Below are 20,518 nucleotides of genomic sequence, written 5' to 3' on the forward strand. Positions count from 1 at the left end.
AGTCGTGTCCGACTCTATGCGACCCCGTGGACTGTAGCCTACCAGGCTTCTCCGTCCATGGGATTCTCCAGGCAAGAATACTGGAGTGGGTTACTGTTTCCTTCTCCAGGGGATCTTCCCGACCCAGGAATCGAACCTGGGTCTCCCGCATTGGGGGCAGACGCTTTAACCTCTGAGCCACCAGGGAAGCCCTATGAGACTGTTATTTAATTTTTGGGTCTCTTGAATGGCCTCACTTTTTTTCCCTTTCTTGCCTGCTTTCCATTTCTTTGTCTTTTGGTTTCAGTTTCTAGGAGATTTCCTTAACCTAATCTTCCAACCTTTCTATTGATTTTTTTTTTTTTTGCCTTTCCCATCATATTTTTAATTTCCAAGAGCTTTTCTTGCTCTCTGACTAGGTCTTTAAAAATATGTGCAAGCATCCTATTGTCTCACCTGTTTAATCATTTGCTTCTTTGAGGATATTAGTGCCATGTTTAAGTTTTTTCCTCCTTGCATTAAGAGGGCGGCAGGGGATGAGATGGACATGAATGTAAGCACACTCTGGGAGATAGTGAAGGGCAGAGAAACCTGGTCCATGGGGTCGCAAAGAGACAGAAATGACTTAGCAATTGAACAACAACAAAGTTTTGGTGGGATTTTGGGTGGGAGTGAAAAAAAAAAAATTACCCAGACAGGAGCAGACTTTGCACAGAGAAAAGGGCATCTGGGTGGGGAGCGTCTCGGTGGAGGGAGTGCTCTGAGGGAGACGGGAGCATGGCTTGGACCACTTGGGATCAAGGAGGAGGCAGTTTGGCTGGTGTTAGGACCCTGGAGGCTGAGGGGTGATGGGAAAGGAGGCTTGACAGGCAGGTGAGACTAATGTCTGAGGCAAGATTCTTACCTGTGGGCAGTAAAGGTCTTAGTGGGTTTTTTAAAAAAGAGAGTGAAAGGAATCCTGTATTTGGGGTGTTCTCCCTGGTATACTGCGTGAATTGCTAGCTAAAGCCAACCAGTGGCAATGGTTGGTCATGGATAGGGGGCTTTTACAGTAGTTCAGGTAGTAAAAAGGGTGCCATCAGGGGTGGGTTAGTGAAAATGAAAGGAAGGAGGATGTGAGTGACTTCAGAGGAAGAACTGATGGGCCTTCTTAACTAGATGTGGGAAAGGGAAGGGCAAAAATGAAGCCCAAACTGAAGCCCTAGTTATCTGGGAACGGAGGACAAGAGGTATTGGCTTTTGGAGAGTGTGTGTCACCTGGGATGGGGGAGGGACAGGGTAAGTTCTGTTACAGAATAGAATTTGACATGTATATCCAACAGCTATTGTTTTAAATCCTCACATTTCAACCTGCAAATGCCTCTGTTGCTTAAGAAAGAGAGAAAGAGGGGTGGGGAGAGAAAAGATATCAAGGTTATGTGAACAAGGAAATCGGTTCCCTAAAAAGCAAGGACTCATTTTCACATTGTTAAATGAGATTACCAAAGGAATCTTTATCGTGATGTTCTCACAGGTTCATTAGTGTTGTAGAATGGTTTCCGAATGGCCTTGAGTGTAGGGAGAGTTTCTGATTCATTTCTTCCTTAGCTCATCATATTTTGACCGAATTAAACACTCTATACAAGAGACTTTTACAAAAGACACAGAGCCTCTTTTTATGTATATATATATTGGAGTATAGTTGATTTGGGCTTCCCAGGAGACTCAGTGGTAAAGAATCAGGCTGCCAAGCAGGAGATGCAAGGTTCAGCCCCTGGGTCGGGAAGATCCCCTAGAGAAGGAAATGATGACCCACTCCAGTATTCTTGCCTGGGGAATCTTGTCCAGGTTCCTGGACAGAGGAGCCTGGGGGCTGCGGTTCATGGGGTCATAAAGAGCTGGACACACCTTAGCTACTAAACAGCAGCAGAGTTGACTCACAAAGCTGTGTTAATTTCAGGTGTCCAGGAAGGTGATTCAGTTATACGTGTACGTTAGCCATTCGTTTTTAGATTGTTTTCCCTTATAGGTTGTTACAGAATATTGAGTAGAGTTTCCTGTCTTATACAGTGGGTCCTTGCTGATTATCTAATTTATGTATAATAGTGTATCCTATGTTAATCCCAAATTCCTGACTTACTCCTGCCCGTGGCCTTTCCCCTTTGGTAACCGTAAGTTTGTTTCTAAGTCTGCGAGTCTGTTTCTGTTTTATACATAGATCATTTTTATCATTTTTTCAGATTCCACATATAACCAATGTCACGTGATATCTTTCTCTGACTTACTTCACTCAGTATGACAGTCTCTAGGTCTACCCATGTTGCTGCAAATGGCATTATCTCATTCTTTTTTATGGCTGAGTTATATTCCATTGTATATATGTGCCACATCACTTTCATCCATTCCTTGGTAGATGGGCATTTAGGTTGTTTCCATGTCCTGGCTGTTGAAAATAGTGCTGCAGTGAACATTGGGGCGCATGTATCTTTTTGAATTACGGTTTTCTCCGGATGAATACCCAGGAGTGGGATTACTGAATCATATGGTAGCTCCACTTTTAGTTTTTTAAGGAACCTCCATAGTGTTTTCCATAGTGGCTGTACCAGTTTACATTCCCACCCACAGGGTAGGAGGGTTGCCTTTTCTCCATACCCTCTCTAGCTATTGTTTATAGATTTTCTGATGATGGCCATTTTGACCAGTGTTAGGTGGTATCTCATTGTAGTTTTGTTTTGCATTTCTCTGATAATTAGCATGATGGACAGGGAAGCCTGGTGTTGCTGCAGTTCATGGGGTATCAAAGAGTCGGATACCACTGGCTAACTGAACTGATAATTAGTGACGTTGAGCATCTTTTCATGTGCTTTTGGGTCACCTGTATGTCTTATTTGAAGAAATATTTATATCTTCTGGCTTCCGTGCGGCTCAGATGGTAAAGAATCTGCCTGCAACGTGGGAGACCAGCGTTTGATCCCAGGGTTGGGGGAACCCCTGGAGGAGGGCATGGTGACCCACTCCAGTATTCTTACCTGGAGAATCCTCATGGACAGAGGAGAGTGGCGGGCTACGGTCCGTGGGGTCGCAGAGTCAGACACGACTGAGTGACTAAGCACAGCACAGCGCACAGCCAATTTTATGATTGGTTTTTTTTATATTGAGCTGCATGAACTGTTTGTGTATTTTGGAGATTAACCCTTTATTGGTAGCTTCGTGTGCAAATATTTTCTGCCATTCTGTGGGCTGCCTTTTAGTTTGTTTATGGTTCCCTTAGATGGGCGAAAGCTTTGAAGTTTAACTGGATCCCAGTTGTTTGTTGTTATTTTCATTATTCTCGGAGGTGGATCTGAAAAGATATTGCTGTGATTTATGTCTAAGAGTGTTCTGCCTATGTTTTCCTTTAAGAGTTTTCCAGTATCTGATCTTATATTTGGGTCTTTAGGTCGCGGAGAGTCGGACACGACTGAGCGACTGAACTGAACTGAATACATCTTGAGTTTTTTTGTGTGTGTTCGGTACTGGAGAATGTTCTAATTTATTCTTTTACAGGTAATTGTCCAGTTTTCCCAGCACCACTTATTGAAGAGACTTTCTTTTCTCCATTGTTTACTTTTGTCTGCTTTGTTATAGATTCACTGACCATAGGTGGTGGTGGTGGTTCAGTCGCTAAGTCGTGTCTGACACTTTGCAACCCCATGGACTATAGCACGCTAGGCTCCTCTGTCCTCCATTGTCTCCCAGAGTTTGCTCAAATTCGTGTCCATTGAGTCAGTGATGCTATCTAACCATCTCATCCTCTGCTGCCGTCTTCTCCTTTTGCCTTCAATCTGCTAGCATCAGGGTCTTTTCCAATGAGTAGGCTCTTTGCATCAGGTGGCCAAAGTATTGGAGCCTCAGCTTCAGCATCAGTCCTTCCAGTGAATATTCAGAGTTGATTTCAGCTCTTCTCTAAATATTTGATAGAATTCACCTGTGAAGCCATCTGGTCCTAGACTTCTGTTTGTTGGAAGTTTAAAAATCACAGTTTCAGTTACAGTACGTGTGACTGGTCTGATCCTATTTTATATTTCTTCTCGGTTCAGACTTGGAAGATTATACTTTTCTAAGAATTTGTCCATTTCTTCTAGGTTGTCCATTTTATTGGCATACAGTTGCTTGCAGTGTTCTCTTATGATCCTCTTTATTCTGTGGTGTCACCTGTAACATCTCCTTTTTCATTTCTAATTTTATTGATTTGAGCCCTCCCCCTTTTTTATGGCAAAAGGCTTATCAATTTTGCTTATCTTTTCAAAGAACTAACTTTTCGTTTCACCAATCTTTTCTATTATTTTTCGTCTCTATTTCATTTATTTTTACTCAGATCTTTGTAATTTCTTTCCTTCTACTAACTTTGAGTTTTGTTTGTTTTTCTTTCTCTAATTGCTTTAGGTGTAAGTTAGACTGTTTATCTGAGATTTTTCTTGTTTCCTGAAGTAAGACTGTGTTGCAATCAACTTCCTACAGAAGCCTCTTTATTTGAGTTCTGTAGCCAAAAGGGAAAGTGAAGAAGAGTGCCACTCACTCAGGCCATGCTTAATGCCTTTCTTTAGGTCCCTGTGGGAAGATCAGCCCATCTGGGTGTTCTTTGAGCTGTGGGTTCCAGGGAGGTGAGGAAAGGGCCCTGGTTGAAGCATTTGCCGACTTCTGTCGTGTGCAGACGCTCATGGGGGTCAGTTTCACAGTGCACAGCGTTGCAAAGAGGCGGCATCAGGGAGCCAGCAGGGCCGGCGGCACCTGGTGTGGGTGGCTTACGACAGGCCCTCGCCCAGGATGTGCCTGAGTGGGGTGGCCTCATTTCTTAGGTGGTCCAGCTCGCTTTGACTGAGGAGGCTATGAGGGTCCGGTTGTGCTTCAAAGCATTGTCTTCACAAACAAGGTGCTTCTCTTGCATAGCCCCGCCTGACCCGGCTGCCTCTGATTCCCCTTCATGGCCCCGACCCTGCCTACCTCTGCCCATCAGAAGCAGGGCTGGTCCCCACTTCAGCCTCTGTACTGCTGATACTGAAACCTGACATTTATAATAAAGGCCAGTTTATGTGCCAGACACTCTTCTGAGCACGCTGCACACATTAACTCGTTTGATCTTTGCACGCAGCCTGTGCACATGACTGTCATTAATGCTAATTTTACAGATGAAGAAATCAAGGCCTGGAGGTCATGCAGCCTGCCCAGAGCTAGGTGGGCTTGGTGGAGCCCGATCGGAACCCAGGCTGTTGGACCCCTGAGGTCTTCCCGCTGTGTTCTCCCTGCCCTGTTAGGTCACATCTGGGAATTCTCTTCACGTGTGTTTTTCTCAGATCCAGTCAGGGCCTCAGCACTGCTGGTGCACTGGGGTTGCCAGATAAAATACAGGCTAGCTAGTTAAGTTCAAATTTCAGATAAACCCGTAACTTAGTACTGTAAGTATGCACCATATATTGCATGGGATATACTTGTACATTTTTCTAAGAATGCAGTTTAGTTGAAATTCAAACTCTCACTGAACAGTTTTCATTTCAATTGGCTGAATCTGGAGGCCCTTAGCTCAGTGGCTTTATCTTGGTTGAGAAGAGAGTCAGGTGCCCAGGAGGAGATTGAAGTAATCAGTCTTGCCACTCACATTTCTCTGCCCAGGTTGTGCTAAGAACTACCAGTCTCTGCCTCATGTACACTTTATTTAAATTATTATTATTGTTATTTTTAATTTTTTGGCAATACACACAGGATCCTGGTTACCCAATGAGGGATCGAACCCATGCCCCCTGCAGGGGAGGCATGGAGGGAAGTCTGTCATGGTACATCTTAAACTGAAATACATTCGTGCTTCAGGTGTGTCCAACTCTGTGTGACCCCAGGAACTATAGCCCACCAAGCTCCTCTGTTCATAGGATTTCCCAGGCATGAATACTGGAGTGGGTTACCATTCCCTTTTCTGGGGGATCTTCCCTACCCAGGGATTGAACCTGTGTCTCCTGCATTGGCAGGCAGATTCTTTACCACCGCACCACCAGGGAAGCCCAAAGTAAAATATACTTAATATCTAAATTCCAAATATATCTAACTTTTGCTTTTCTTCTTTAAAGAAGGAATATTAGCACAACCTGTTATAGGAACACGGCAAGATACAGCTAAATCACAAGAGAAACTTAAGAACTCTCATGGCGTGTGTGTGCTCAGACCCTCAGTTGTATCCGACTCTGTGGACATCTCTTAAGTTTCCTGCATTAGCAGGCAGATTCTTTACCACTAGTGTCACCTGGGAAGCTCAAGAAATCTCATAAATCAGTCTAATGTTTTGCTATTCCAGAAGACTCACGTGACCTAAATCAACTCATTCAGAAAAAAATTTTAAACCTCCTCAGAGGGAAATGTCATTGCTTTTTCTAATCAGCCTCTTTTGCTGACCTGACCAGCCAGATATTTTTCTTAAAGCTTATCTCATCCTGTCTTTATTAAAAAGACTCTCTTAAAGTCTCATCCTGCCTCTCGGAGCAGCCGTGGCTAACCAGGAGTTTGGGTGTGAACAAGGAGCACACTTCAGGTCTGACTGCAGGTCCACCGTCCCTGTGCTGCTCCTTCCCTGGCTGTGCCTCTCAGAATGTGATGTCTCAGCCTAGAGAGCCGGGACACAGAAGCCACTGGCCATTTCAGCCCTTGGTGGGGTCAGTGCCTCAGGTGGTCCCCTGGGTCCCAAGCAGCCACACCCTCCTGGCTGCCCACGGCCGGCACTAGGGTGTCCTACGCTGGGACTGAGAGGCGGGTACGCTCTTCACCCAGTTCAAGGCCCATCTTTCACCTGAGCCAAACTCCTGGGGGTGCTCGTCCTTTAGCTCCTAGCAGCCTGCCCTCCTGTCTCCATACAGCATTGGCTCTATGTCCTGAGCTCCTCCTCTGCAAGGTATAGCTCGCTTTTACTCCCACCCCCACGGCCCACTTTCCCCACCCCGCCTCCTTCCTGCATGGTCATGTAACCATTTTAAAGTACACTTTCAGTTTTAACCTTATTAAAATGAAGTAAATTTTTGACAGTTGAGAACACCCAGTGTATACATGATAACACTTCCCTGTACAACTTCTGTTTCCCTGAGTTACTTTTTACCTCATTCCTTCTTCCCCAGACCAGCCTTTTGGTCTGTGTATGTAGAGCCCCCATCCCCCTTGGAGCCCCACGCCTGGAAGCTTCCTGGCCTGTGCTGTTGTCTGGAGCAGCTGTTCTCACAGCCGCCAGGGCCTCTGTCATCCCCTGAGGATCCCTGGCTTCCTTCTGTGCTGGCCCCCAGGCCTCTCGTCTTGGTTTGTTTACTCCCTTGTTTCGTCACACGCGTTCCCTCAGGAGCTTCCTGGACAGATGCACACGCGGGTGGGAAAATTTCCTTGGTCAAGTCCTGTCTGAACGTACCTTTGTTTTGCCCCCACACTTGATTGACAGTCTAACTGGGTAGAGAATTCTAGGTTGGAGAGTGTGTCAACTTTAAAAAGATGCATAATGTGAAAACTGTGAGTTACATTTTCTTTGGAGCCAAATGAGGACTGCAGCCCTGGAGACAGCACCTCAGATGGCCCTGAGACTGCCATGAAGAGTTGGGGGAAAGTGTGATTTTGGTGAAGGGGGATTACATGCAATGAAGCACATACTTTTCCAGGAGGTTTCTGCTGTCTCATAAAGCTTTGCTAGTCATGAGAAACGGTGGTCACCATGAAGGATTTTAGCCCTTTCCCAGATATGAGGAGATACAAGAATTGGGCTCATAAAATCAGCTCTGAAAATATCTAACCATCTGAAGACCTGTCCTGCCAGTTTCTCCTGGAGCACAGAATGCGTCATTCCTGCTCTCCACCCTGAACTCCTTTCAGGACGTGTTGAAGGTCACCAGCTTCAGCAGCATATGATTTAATCCTTGTAGAGGTAGATGAGAAATGCCCATGGCAAGTGCCAATTTGTAGTTGATAAGAGTTTCCCTCAGAAGTGGCTCAGCATCCCGTGACCTCCTTCTTGTCTTTGGGTGTCTAGTGGGCTGCATAATGGCCCCTAGAGATGTCCAGGTCCTCATCCATGGCACCTGTAAGTGTCACATTATCGGGGTGAAGGGTCTTTGCAGAAATGGTGAAGTGAAGGATCCTGACATGGGGAGGTGACCCTGGCTTATCCGGGGACCCTAAATGCCGTCTCAGTTGTCCTCAGAAGAGAAGTGTGGTTCTAGGAGACACACTGGGGTTCTAGGAGTGATGACAGAGGCAGAGACAGGAGTGATGCAGCCACAAGCAGAGGTTCCCCGGAAGCTAGAGGAGGCGAGGAAAGACACTGCCCTGCAGCCTCCGGAGGGAGTGTGTCTGCCTGCGCCTCGATCTGGGCCCAGTGGAGCAGATGCGGAACTTCCGGCCTCCAGAACTGAACATCTTGGCTGTTTTAAGCCACCGAGAATGAATACAGGAAGCTAACGGAATGCCCCAGTCTCACTTGCAGGGAGGACTTTTCGCATCGGCTGGGGCTCAGAGGGTCTGCACCACCCCAAGGGTGCGTCCCTCAGCTCCAGAAGGCGCAGCTGGGTGACTCTGTCCTGCATCCCCAACTAGGGGCTCCCTGAGAGTGGGCTCCCTGGACTCAGTCTCCCATTTTCTCACCTTTTCTCCGATTTGCCATATGTCAGTCTTTTTGTAATGCTTTCTGGGTGATGTCCTCGACTGTCTCCTTATTCTTCTATTTATTATGTTTAAAAATGTCTGCGATGCTATTTTTAATCCCCTAGAGCTCTTTCTCGTTGCCTTTTTAAAATAGCTGCCGCCTCTTAACGCAATAGCTTCTCTTACTTCTCTGAGATTGATTATAGTGGTTTTTTCCGCCTCTGAGTATCTGCTCTCTATTACTTTCTCCTCAGAGTTCCTGTGTTTTTATTCCCAATTTGTTTTGGGGGGCTTTTCGGCTCTGTCCTCAGACATCTGATGACTTGGGCTGTCCCTTCATGCTAAAGCAGATTGAAAATTCTGGGCACGGTAGGGCTTGTGGACCAGTGGTCCTGACCCCAAGAGAAGGCTGCAGGCCACCCTTTCTTTGGGCACCCAGTGCATGGCAGTGGCCACGGGATGTCCATCCGGGGCTGGCGGGCTCCTGGAGAGGAGCCCTCAGGGTGCTCCCCAGCCATCCGCATGAGAACCGCTTTGTAGAGTGAGGACTCCATGGTCTCCCCTGCTATCCTCTTCCCTGTGAGGTACCCTTCTGGATCACATGCCACGGGGGTGCTTTCCAGGGACCCAGTCTCTCTTCTGAAAGGCACCGGTGCCTGGTGGGTCAGGAGTGGGGATCTGGATGCCTGTGACCAGTCCATCCAGCTCTGAACTTCCTAGCAGTGTGCCCTGGGTACATGACTCCATCTGTCCTGCCCGAGTCCCAGTGTCCACACCTCTGGTGGACAGTCGCAGGGGTCGTTGCGAGGATTCAGGGAGTGACTGTACCAGACTCAGCAGGGCTGAGGCCGTTTGCTATTCCTGTGACTCTGCTGGCATGTGGTAGGGAGGAGGGTTCGGGTCCCTCAACCCCTTAGACTATAACTGCACATGAAAGTGGAAGTCGCTCAGTTGTGTCCGACTCTTTGCGACCCCATGGACTATACAGTCTGTGGAATTCTCCAGGCCAGAATACTGGAGTGGGTAGCCTTTCCCTTCTCCAGGGCATCTTCCCAACCCAGGGAATGAACCCAGGTCTCCCGCATTACAGGCAGATTCTTTACCAGCTGAGCCGTAAGGGAAGCCCAAGAATACTGGAGTGGGTAACCTATCCCTATCTTCCTGACCCAGGAATTGAACCAGGGTCTCCTGCACTGCAGGTGGATTCTTTACCAGCTGAGCTACCAGGGAAGCCGGAGTCTCCCAGGAGCCTGCCGCTCACACTCGCTTGTGCTGTGACACCTCTGCGTGCTCCCACCCGCGCTCATTGTCACTTGCCCACATGATGTGCGTCATCCACGTTCACGGCCTCTCTTACCTGCTGCCCTGGGCTTTCCCTTTCTTTATCCTTGAGGGTTTGTACTGTTTAAAGAAAGATCCTTTGGGGACTTCCCTGGCGGTCCAGTGATTAGGACTCCACGCTTTCACTGCTGAGGGCCCAGGTTTGACCCCTAGTCGAGGAACTTAACTTCCCATGAGCCGTGCAGGGCAGCCAACAACAACAAAGACCCTTTCCCTGACGGGCCTCCCTGTGGGCTCAGCTGGTGAAGAGCCCACCTGCAGTGCAGGAGACCCGGGTTCCTTCCCTGGGTCGGGAGGGTCCCCTGGAGAAGGGAACAGCTACCCACTCCAGTATTCTTGGGCTTACCTTATGGCTCAGCTGGTGAAGAACCCACCTGCAGTGCAGGAGACCCGGGTTCCATCCCTGGGTTGGGAGGGTCCCCTGGAGAAGGGAAAGGCTACCCACTCCAGTATTCTGGCCTGGAGAATTCCATGGACTCTATAGTCCATGTGGTCGCAAAGAGTCAGACACAACTGAATAACTTTCACTTTCACTGATGTTTTAGTGGGATTGCAGAAAGGTAGAAATGAACCCCTGTGTTTGATTCATACATTCACCAGACCTAATTGTTACCATAAAACTTTAAGTCAGTGTAGTGATAACAGTTTATTTGGGGGTTATCGGTCTTATATTACTGGCTGTTCTGTCTGCATTTTTCAAATGTTTCATGAAAGAGAAAGAGGGAAAGAAAGCGTCCCTTGATCATGGTGCCCTGTGGCTCATCCTGCACCTCTCTTCTTATTTCCTCCTTCCTAACATCTTTGTCCAGACTCAGTTCAGTTCAGTCACTCAGTCATGTCCCACTCTTTGCGACCCCATGAACTGTAACATGCAAGGCCTCCCTGTCCATCACCAACTCCCGGAGTTCACTCAAACTCATGTCCATTGAGTCGGTGATGCCATCCAACCATTTCATTCTCTGTCGTCCCCTTCTCCTCCTGCCCTCAATCTTTCCCAGCATCAGGGACTTTTCCAGTGAGTCAGTTCTTCAAGTCAGGTGGTCAAAGTATTGGAGTTTCAGCTTTAGCATCAGTCCTTCCAATGAATACTCAGGACTGATTTTCTTTAGGATGGACTGGTTGGATCTCCTTGCAGTTGGAGGAACTCTCAAGAGTCTTCTCCAACACCACAGTTCAAAAGCACAATGCAGACATTGAGGGTTTGTAATGGACACCACCTCGCCTCCCACTGACTCTGAGCCACCATGAAGGCCACCAGTGAGCTCCCTGCTGTGAGTCCCATGTCTGTGTTTCCTCCTCCTTATCAGAGCTCTGCCGCCTTAGACACCGAACATTCCTCGGAACCCCAGCTCTCATGACACCTCCATGGCCCTGGCTGGTCCTGGTTAGCGGGTGTTTCTGACCGCCCCATCCATCCATCCACCCTGCTGTCCTCTCCCAGCAGGACGGGGCCCCCAGACCTTCTCCTCCTGCTCAGGACGTGGCAGACTCATGCCTAGCAGCCTGTTTGGCTTCCCTGGCTGAAGAGCTCGTGGTTAATTCCAGCTCATCAGGGTCAAAATGGAACTTGCTTGCCTCTGCCTACATCCGCTTCTATATTCCTTAACTTGGCATTGCCCCTGTTCACCCCTCCCCTTAAACAGGAACGGAGAGCCACCCTCACCTGTGGCCTCTTCACTGTTGTCTAACAGGTCTATAGGTGATACCCCCAGTGTGTTTCTTGTCCTCATTTTCTCTTGCCTATGTTAGAATGGCTTCCCTGGGGCTCAGACGGCAAAGAATCTGTCTGTAATGCAGGAGACCCAGGTTCGATCCCTGGGTTGAGAAGATCCCCTGGAGAAGGAAATGGCAACCCACTCCAGTATTCTTGCTGGAAAGTTACAGGGGCAGACAGGCCTGGCGGGCTCCAGTCCGTGGGCTCGCAAAGAATCCGGCATGACTTAGCGACTAACTCGCGTGTTAGAACACTTCCCTTGTTCCTCCTCCACCGCTAGTCTTTGCTCCTCAAATTCGAGTTCCTCAGAACAGCCAGAGTGGTCCCTCTAAATTGCAAATGCCTCCTCCCCTGCCTGGTTTCCAGGGTCGTATTCCCTGATGTTGAGGGCGAGTCTGCACCCCTTGCTATACATGCAGTCTGGTGACCTGGAGTCCAAGTGTCTGCCCTTCCTCTCCTCCTGGGCAGCTCACTCCCTGCCTCTGGCCTCAGTGGATGCTTGCCAGGCTGTTCGCTCCTTTGCCTTTGCTCCTGATGTCCCCATGCCTGACCTGCCTCCTTCCTTATCCTTTGGTTTATCCCTTGGTGTCTTTCTTCAGGAGGTCTTCCTGCCGAGCCTGCCCACTCTCCACGCAGCCGTATGTTGGCATCAGCACTGTTCAGCACAGACTCATTTTTGCTGCCACCCACTCGGCCTTCCCTGTCCCAGAGCGGGTGCTGATCACAGTCCTAAATAGCTCCCCGCTCTGAAGGCCCCTGCTGTGACCTGCTTGAGGCTGAGCAGGTGAGAGAAGAATTGTTTTTTATTTTTTGGCTGTCTGCCTCTCAACTTGTGGGATCTTAATTCCCCGACAGCGATGGAACCTGTGCCCGCTGCAGTGGAAGGGCAGAGTCCTCACTGCTGGACCTCCGGGGAAGCCCAAGGGGGGCATTTTTAACACAGCGTGCCTCCCAGTCCCTGGTTTTAGGGTCTCTGCAGGTTCCAGTCTTTTGGGGGCAACATGGATCTGTTTGTTTCCCTGGGCTGCCTCAGCAAAGTACCAAACCTGGGGTGGCTTCCGCCAACAGAGATGTGTGGTCTCAGTCTGGAGACCGGAAGTCCAAAGTCAAGGTGTCTGCAGCGCCCTGCTCCCTCTGACAGTTCTAGGGGAGGATCTTTCCTTATCTCTTCCAGCTTCTGGTGTTTCCAGCAGCCCTTGGCGTCCTCTCCAGGCACGTGGCTGTCTTCTCCCTGTGTCTCCATGTCCTCTCCCCTCTACCTGTGTCTCTCTGTGTTCACATTTCCTCTTTTTATAGGACACGGAGCAGATTGGATGAGGCCCACCCTAATGACCTCATTGTTCCTGATTACATTTTCAACGACAGTCACATTCTGAAGTCCTGGGGTTGGCACTCTCACATATTTTGGGGGGAACAAAAATTCAACCCAAACGCTGGTGTCCACTTTTCTCCACCTTGAAACTGGGGTGACCTGGGTGAGCCAGGGGGAACAAGGTCCTCTGTGACTCTCCAGCTGGGGTGCGTGTGCCATGGAGACGTTGGGGAGCTTTCTGGACCACCTGTACGCCTGCTGTGTTTAGGTGTCTGTCTCCCTGCAGAGCATTGTCCAGCCATATCTAGAATCGAGGCTTTAGCTCCTGTCACCCTACTTGGCCCGAAACACTGTCCTGGTTTCCACCGTCCGTCTGGGAGGTGTTTTGTTTGCTGACCTTGTCCCTTTGACCTTCCTTGTCAACACTTTGGGCTCTTATCTCTGTGTCAGGGGCAGTCCCAGGAGGGGCCATGCCTTGTGCGTCTTTATCTGGGCACGCACATTACTCTGCTAGCCCGTGGGGCCCGGAGTACTCATTCCTTCACTCACTCGTTCATTTCCCAGACAGCTCATTTTGGTGTTGGGCACTGGACAGGGTGCCCAGTGAGGGGCAAAAGAGAGGATCCCGTCCCGGAAGTCCTCAGCATCTGGCGAGACGGTCAGTGAATTGTTGCAGCATCAAGTTCACAGACACAACCTCGCCGAGAACCCACACACGCCAGAGGACGGTAGACTGTGGCAGGGAGAGTGACAGAGCTTTGCTCAAGACAAACGGCCGCCTGAAGGAGGGTGTCTGAGCAGTTTGGGGAGGTGGGGGTGTCCAGGAAGGCCTTCCTGTGTGGTCTTGAAAGATGTGGAGGCTCTCAGGGGCCCGCCGTCGCTCTATGAATGAGCCAGCGTTCAGGTGCCCGTGCAGGTCGGCAGTAGCGCTCCTTTTGCACCAGGGGGCAGTGTTTTCCCTGCACGTCTGCACGTGTGTGTGCGGTCTGACTCTGTGACCCCATGGACAGTTGCCCACCAGGCTCCTCTCTGTCCCTGGGATTCTCCAGGCAGGAATACTGGAGTGGGTTGCCGTGCCCTCCTCTAAGGCATCTTCCTGACCCAGGATTGAACCTGCCTCTTAGGTTTCCTGCATTGGCAGGCGGGTTCTTTACCACTAGCACCACCTGGTCTCCCTGCTCACAAATGAGGTTGGGACGGGGCAGCCGCTGCTGTGCCCACAAGCCCTCTCCTCGCCCTCGACTGCCTGCCGGGATCCTCACAGCCTCTTTCCCTGAACCTCCCCCGCTTCCCCATCCACAGGTCCCCTTGGCCCAAACAGGGCCTGTGGTTTCAGTTGCCACCGTACCGCCCTCTCCCCTCTGCCTGCCACCTGACTCAAAGACTGACCAGGGCGATACAGAGACCCAGTGACGGGGCAGCTTAGAGCCGACTCTCAGGGTGGGTGCTGGGCTGTGCTGCCCCGGGCCCTGTGACTTTCCGCTCCACGTCTCCTCCCACCTTGGCTATCCCCACTCCCCTTTCTCCATCTGTCGCCTTCACTGTTTCTTGTATCCTCCCTTCAACTGCCCCTACTCTGAAATCGCAGCCTTGGTCTGTCCTCTCGCGGGTGCTTTGATATCAGCTGCTGCAGCCTGACAGCTCAGGCGGTCTTCCCCTTTCATCTGTCCTGCTGGCCGCCAGCCCGGGACCTCCATCGGACACGGTTAGGACAGCACGGAGCTGCTTGGAAGGAAGGCTCCCCAAGAGCGGGCCCCATCCGTCAGCAGCTCGCTTCTGCCACAGCGTGGAGCCCTCTGCCAAGAACTCTCTCTTTCCGGTTCTGACCTGCTTTTTTGCTGGCAGCCAGCCGCTGGGGGCCAGGGACAGAGCCCGGTGCGGGTGCTGGTGTAGGGGGCAGGGGATGGAAAGTCACTGTGTGGGAAGGCACCTCCTTAGTTAATTTGGAGATTCCAGGGTCTTTCTGACCCGATTTCCCCTCTGCCCCCTCCCCACCCCCTGTCTGGCGGCTCCCATCTGAGGCGGATATGCCGAAGGACTTGGGGCCTGGAGGCAGTGCAGGCTATGGGCTTCCACAGCTGACGCACCAGCCAGTCACCTCCGAAGCAGGACTGTGGCTTTCCTTTCCTCTGAGTCTGCCGCCCACAGTTGCCCACTGCGTCTGCAGGAGATGCTGTGTGAAGAACAGGGATATTTAGGGCGGAAGTAATACAAGCCCTCCGAGGAACATTCCTGGGCCTGCTGCTTGGTTGCAGCAGTCATTCAGGTGGCCACCGACCCTGGCCCTAGCACAGCCGCCCTGGCTAAGAGCACGTCCACCCTGGCCCTGCAGCCATATTGTCTGGACCACCATTTGGGTGGTGATGGCTCAACAGTGGAATTTTGTGCTGCTCCTGGTTGCAAGAGGCAGCCTGGGAGATGTAGTTTAGGTCACGACATAGTGGGACTTCTAGAGACATCTTGATGATTTATTGGACAAACTGAAACTGCCCTAGCTCACCAGGGACACACAGTTGCCAGCGCCGTTAGCCTGCTGTCTGGTGGGAAGTGCTGAGACCACTGGGATTCCTGCCCAAGTTGAGGCAGTGACACATTTTCATCAGGAGTGGGGTTTTGGCTTTTGGTTTTCAAGCGCCTGCAGGCTGTGCTTCTGATGAAAGCCATGACTTCCTCCCTTAGTGAGGTGAGGACTCCCTCTGCCCTGATGCAGCGGCCCCTAACATTTTTGGCACCAGGGAGCGGCCCCTAACATTTTTGGCACCAGGGACCGGTTTCACGGAAGATAGTTTCTCCATGGACGGGGGTGTTGGGGGCTGGTTTCAGGATGATTCAAGCGCGTGACATTTATTGTGCACCTTATTTCTATTATGATTAAGTCCGCTTTACCTCAGATCATCAGGCATCAGATTCCAGAGGTTGGGGACCCCTGCTCTAAAAAGTCAGCACTCTTTCTCTGGAGGGAGGCATACAGATTGGGGTCAGAACTGGCCTTGTTGGGTGACCTTGATCATGACTTGACCTCACGCTATCTGGTTCCTTCTGTTAAAGCTGTGAGAATGATCTGAGTGAGTACGTGCAGATCCCAGGGCCTGGGAAAGAGTAGAGATCCTTCCCGGTGTGCCGGTCTCCGCGCCGCCCGGCACAGAGGTGGAGCTTGGCCAGCGTTGGAGGCGGTAGAAGCCGCAGGGGCAGGTCAGCGCAGGGCAGGTCAGCAGGCCGGCCCACGAGGTCGAGACCTCCCCCGCTTCGAGCTGCAGGTTGTTGTTGGCACGCTCCTGACCTGACCGTCGGATGGATTGTCGCCGTTCCATTTTGGAAGGAGAACACTGAGCTGATCCACCCAGTGCCGGGAGGGACTGAGCTGGAAGCGAAGTCGACTGTCTGGGGAGTCCTGCTGGGAGGCGGCAGGGGAGAGACAGGTGTTCCCAGCTCCCCGCTCGCTCCCGCTGGCGAGGCGTTGTTTATGCGTCCCAAGTGAGAGTCAAAGCCGCCTCACTCCCTGTCTCTAACAGACAACCCGGGGCCAAGGAAAGGGATCTGTCAGCTGGCATTTGCAAAAATAGCAAACGGGCCGCTCTGGGCCTGTCGGCTCTCTGGAGCAGCAGCCAGGTAAGGGATCTTGGGGCCGTGGCCATGGCCTTTTCTTGCTTGTCACTCCCCCACCTCTGAGATCAGAAAGGGAGGTTTTTCACTCACGTGTATCCCCAGCATTAACCGAGGCCACATGGTGTCCCTGAGGCAGGTGACCTGAGGCTGGCTGGCCCCTGGCTGCCTTTGAGGGTCTTCTCCCCCTGGGAGACCCAGCCCGTGAGGGAGTCCCATCTGCAGCTCCCCTGGGGAGGGCCTGCTGACGCGATGGAACACGAGGGCTTCCCGAGGCGTCAAGTTTGGTTAACAGGGACCTCGGAGTTTTTTAAGGACAATTCTCCACTAAACTATCAATAACCTTGAGGACTTCTGGGTTCCAATCCTGCAACCAAAACCCCAAAGCAAGGTGCCATGTGGCCCTGTGGTGAGTGCCTGGCCCTGCCCACACTGCCCTCCTGTGACAGGAGCCGTCACCGGGTCCCTACCCTGCGGTGAGGTGATGAGGATGCGCTTGGAGCGGTGCTCGAGGGGAGGCCGGCACACTGAGAAAGTGGCGCTGTAAGGAGAGGCTGGTACCAGGTTCCTCCAGGGTGCCAGGGCCTGATCTCAGGCTGGGGGCCCCTCTGAACACCAGAGGCAGCTACCACCTCTAGAACTGGGGGAAGGGAGTCTGGTGCTCTGAGGCCTTCCCCACCATTCACCCCGCAGGCCCTCTGCTTCCACATCGGTCTCGCCAGGTGTCGGGTCTCAGCAGGTGCCTGGCTTCCTGCCTTGCCACCCTGAGCTCTGCCCACCCGGCTCCTCCTGTCAGCCCAGCCTACAACCCCAGACTCAGCACACCCTGAGTGAACCTTCACACACTTGACCCACGAGGTCCCCACTTCCCGGAAAGGAGGCCTATCTGGGGTGGCCCAGTCTGTCTTGAGGTTTTCTCCCAGCTGAAGCTGGTTCAGGAAAGGCCTTAGGAGGCACCGGGCAGCCGGACCCCCTGGGCCTCAGGTCTGGGAGGCGAGGGGTATTTGATGCGGGAGAAGGCCAGGCGCTGGGTTGACCAAGTTCTGAGGTGTCCTGGGAACTCAGCGGTGGTTTTAGGCACCCTTGTGTCAAGACCCGGGCCTGGCTTTGCTGGTCGCGTGTGGCTGAGCCAGGAACCAAGGTGCGGGGCTGCATCCAGGCTGCGAGGAGGGTGCGACCCATGCCCTCTGTCAGGGGCCTGTGACCTGTGCCCTCTGTCATCCACGAGAGCCCCTTCCGGCCAGTTGCCCAGACCCACTCCGCCTGCAGGCTGACCCCCGCTGCTGGCCTCGGGATGCCTCCTCCTTGGTCTGTCCGGGTCCCTGGGGACAGAGGAGCTGGGCTCTGGGCCGTTAAGCTGCTGCTGCCCACGAGGCCCAGCCTCTCTGCCTCCCTGCTCTCCCATGTGTCCGAGGCCCCTGCTCCGGGTGCCCCTCCCCCAGTTTCAGCCTTGGTAGCCTCCCGAGCCTCCGGCAGCCTGGGGTGGGAGAACTTTGTATCCTGGGCCAGTGACCTCCTCAGGCAGAGCAGTAGCAGCACCGGGTTCCTGGCTGGTGAGGGGTGAATGCCCCGGGCCCCCTTGTGCGCTTATGCCTGCCCTTGTCCAGCAAGACCCCCTGGGCTGGCGCTACCTTGCTGGTCTGGACAGGAATGAGCACCCTGCAGGGTGGGCAGCAGAGCGGGGGTTCCTTCACGCACCCCATGCTCATCTGGGAGGAAGGACCAGTGGGGAGATGGTGATGGCAGCTCCTGTTCGGTGACCCCAGGATGACCTGCCCAGGTTGGGGGTGGTGTCGCTCGCTTTCACAGAGGACGAAGTGGGGTGCCCAGGTCTCCCAAGGTCAGGTGGCGCGGGGGCAGACCCAGTCTGCTGCCCCTGGGTTCACGCTGGGCCGCCACCGGTGGACGTGGCTGCCCTCTGCCCGCTCTCAATCACTGCTCTGACTTCAGCGAACGATCATGACCTTTCCCCTTCTGCAAACATCTGCCTGCTTGCCCCCCAACCCCAGGTCTCAAGTCCAGGCCTGTGCTTGCTTTCCTCTGCATGGGACATGGGGCTCCAGGACATTCAGAGGCCCCCCACCTCCAGTGCTCAGAACTCAGGTTCTTTATTTGTAAAGCAGGATGCCAAGGAAATCCTTGCTGTCTAGAGCACGTGTGAGGGTCAAATGCAAAAAAGTATGAGAATCTTGGGCTGGATAATTCAGACTTCCTTGTTTCCTGACTGAGCTGGGGAGGCTCTTGGTCCTCCCTCCCCAACCACACCCTCTAGGCAGAGCCTCCAGGGATCTCTCTCTTTATTGGAAAAGGGATCGGGGAGTGTGTGTGGTGGGGGTGGGGACAGATATGACGTATTAACCCATAAGACGATGCGTAAGTACCTGAGAGTCAGAAGGGGTAAACCCACCCACGTGGGAGAAAAGAGCAGGCCTCCCTGCCCAGGACAACACGCCCCTGGGGAGTGGAGAGTCTCTGTGCCAGTGGAACCCACTGTGAGGCTGCTCACCTGCAGATGGGGAGGAAGACCTGTAGCAGGCTTCCCTGGCCAGCCGGTGAGGAAGATGCAGTGGGCAGTGGGATGAGCCTTCCGGGAGGCCGGCCCCCCTGGAAGGGGTTGTTTCACAAGATGGAAGCCAAGGCCAGTCACCTCACCGAGAAAGACCCTTCAGGAACTCCTCTTGGCTTTTCTCTGTAAAGATCTTCCTGTTCCCTCTGTATATTTCTTCATTTTCTTTTCTGAGTATAAATAATAATCCCCACTGGAGAAAATACAGAACGTATCAGTTTGGTTCAGTCGTGTCCAACTCTTTGTGACTCCATGGACTATAACATGCTAGGCTTCCCTGTCCTTCACTGTCTCCTGGAACTTGCTCAAACTCGTGTCCATTGAATCAGTGATGCCATCCAACCATCTCATCCTCTGTCGTGCCCTTCTCCTCCTGCTTTCAGTCTTTCCCGGCATCAGTCTTTTCTGATGAGTTGTCTCTTCGCATCAGGTGGCCAAAGTATTTGAGCTTCAGCTTCAGCATCAGCTTTCATCACCTTTCAATAAATGTTCAGGACTGATTTCCTTTAGGATTGACTGGTTTGATCTCCTTACATACAGTCCAAGGGACTCTCAAGAGTCCTTTCCAACACCAGAGTTAGAAAGCATTGATTATTTAGTGCTCAGCCTTCTTTACGGTCCAACTCTTGCATCCGTACATGACTGCTGGAAAAACCGTAGCCTAGAACAAGTAGAGAAACAGAAGGAATAAGGAAAAAAAGCAACACCTTGCCAATTCTAGAACATAGGAGTAAGTGAATGCTGAGTTCCTGCTAGTTATTTTTCTTGCTCTAAATAAAACTTCATAAGATCATTATTATTTGTCTTTTTTAAAAAGCATCATATTATATCATAAGCATTTCCCATGTCATCAAAACTCTGCTGCCATTTTTCATGGTTATATAATGTCCGTTTGTATTGATGCCCTAATATTGGCTCTTTAAGTGGCTTCTAGTCATTTGCTGTTGTAAATAATGCTGCTCTGAACATCTTTCTGCATCCATCTTGGGTCCCATTTTAGAATATTTGGGGGTTGGATTCCTAAATTGGTGATGGCCTGACCAAGGGGCATAAATATTTTAAAGGCTCCTGATGGATTTTGTGAACTGCTTTCAGAGGCCTGCCCTGATCTCTAGATCTCACCTGTGGGCCTGCTTCCCAGAGGGCTTGTTGTTGTTCAGCCGCTAAGTTGTGTTCGACTCTTTGCTACCCCATGGACGGCAGCACACCAGCCTCCTCTGTCCTCCACTGTCTCCCAGAGTTTGCTCAGATTCATGTCCATTGAGTCAGTGATGCTATCTAACCATCTCATCCTCTGTTGTCCCCTTCTCCTCCTGCCCTCAGCTTTCCCAGCATCAGGGTCTTTTCCAATGAGTCAGCTCTTCGAATCAGGTGGCCAAAGTATTGG

At 51.6% G+C, this 20,518-nt stretch overlaps 1 protein-coding gene across 9 annotated transcripts in view; it reads left to right on the forward strand.

Annotated features, from left to right (window-relative positions):
- The window catches only part of PC (pyruvate carboxylase), a 107,022-nt gene that overhangs the window by 62,212 nt on the left and 24,292 nt on the right, over window positions 1-20,518 (forward strand). The window contains exon 1 of one of the 9 annotated variants that reach the window (XM_055415431.2): window positions 16,198-16,571. The exons of the other annotated variants lie outside the window; for them this stretch is intronic. The gene's annotated coding sequence lies outside the window, so the exon portion shown is untranslated. Of the gene's footprint in view, window positions 1-16,197; window positions 16,572-20,518 lie in introns of those variants that run through there. 9 annotated transcript variants of the gene reach the window in all.

The sequence above is a fragment of the Moschus berezovskii genome, chromosome 25 (genome assembly GCF_049115385.1).
Source record: "Moschus berezovskii isolate FMDL1 chromosome 25, NW_MosBer_1.0, whole genome shotgun sequence".
NCBI classification, from domain to species: Eukaryota; Metazoa; Chordata; class Mammalia; order Artiodactyla; family Moschidae; genus Moschus; species Moschus berezovskii.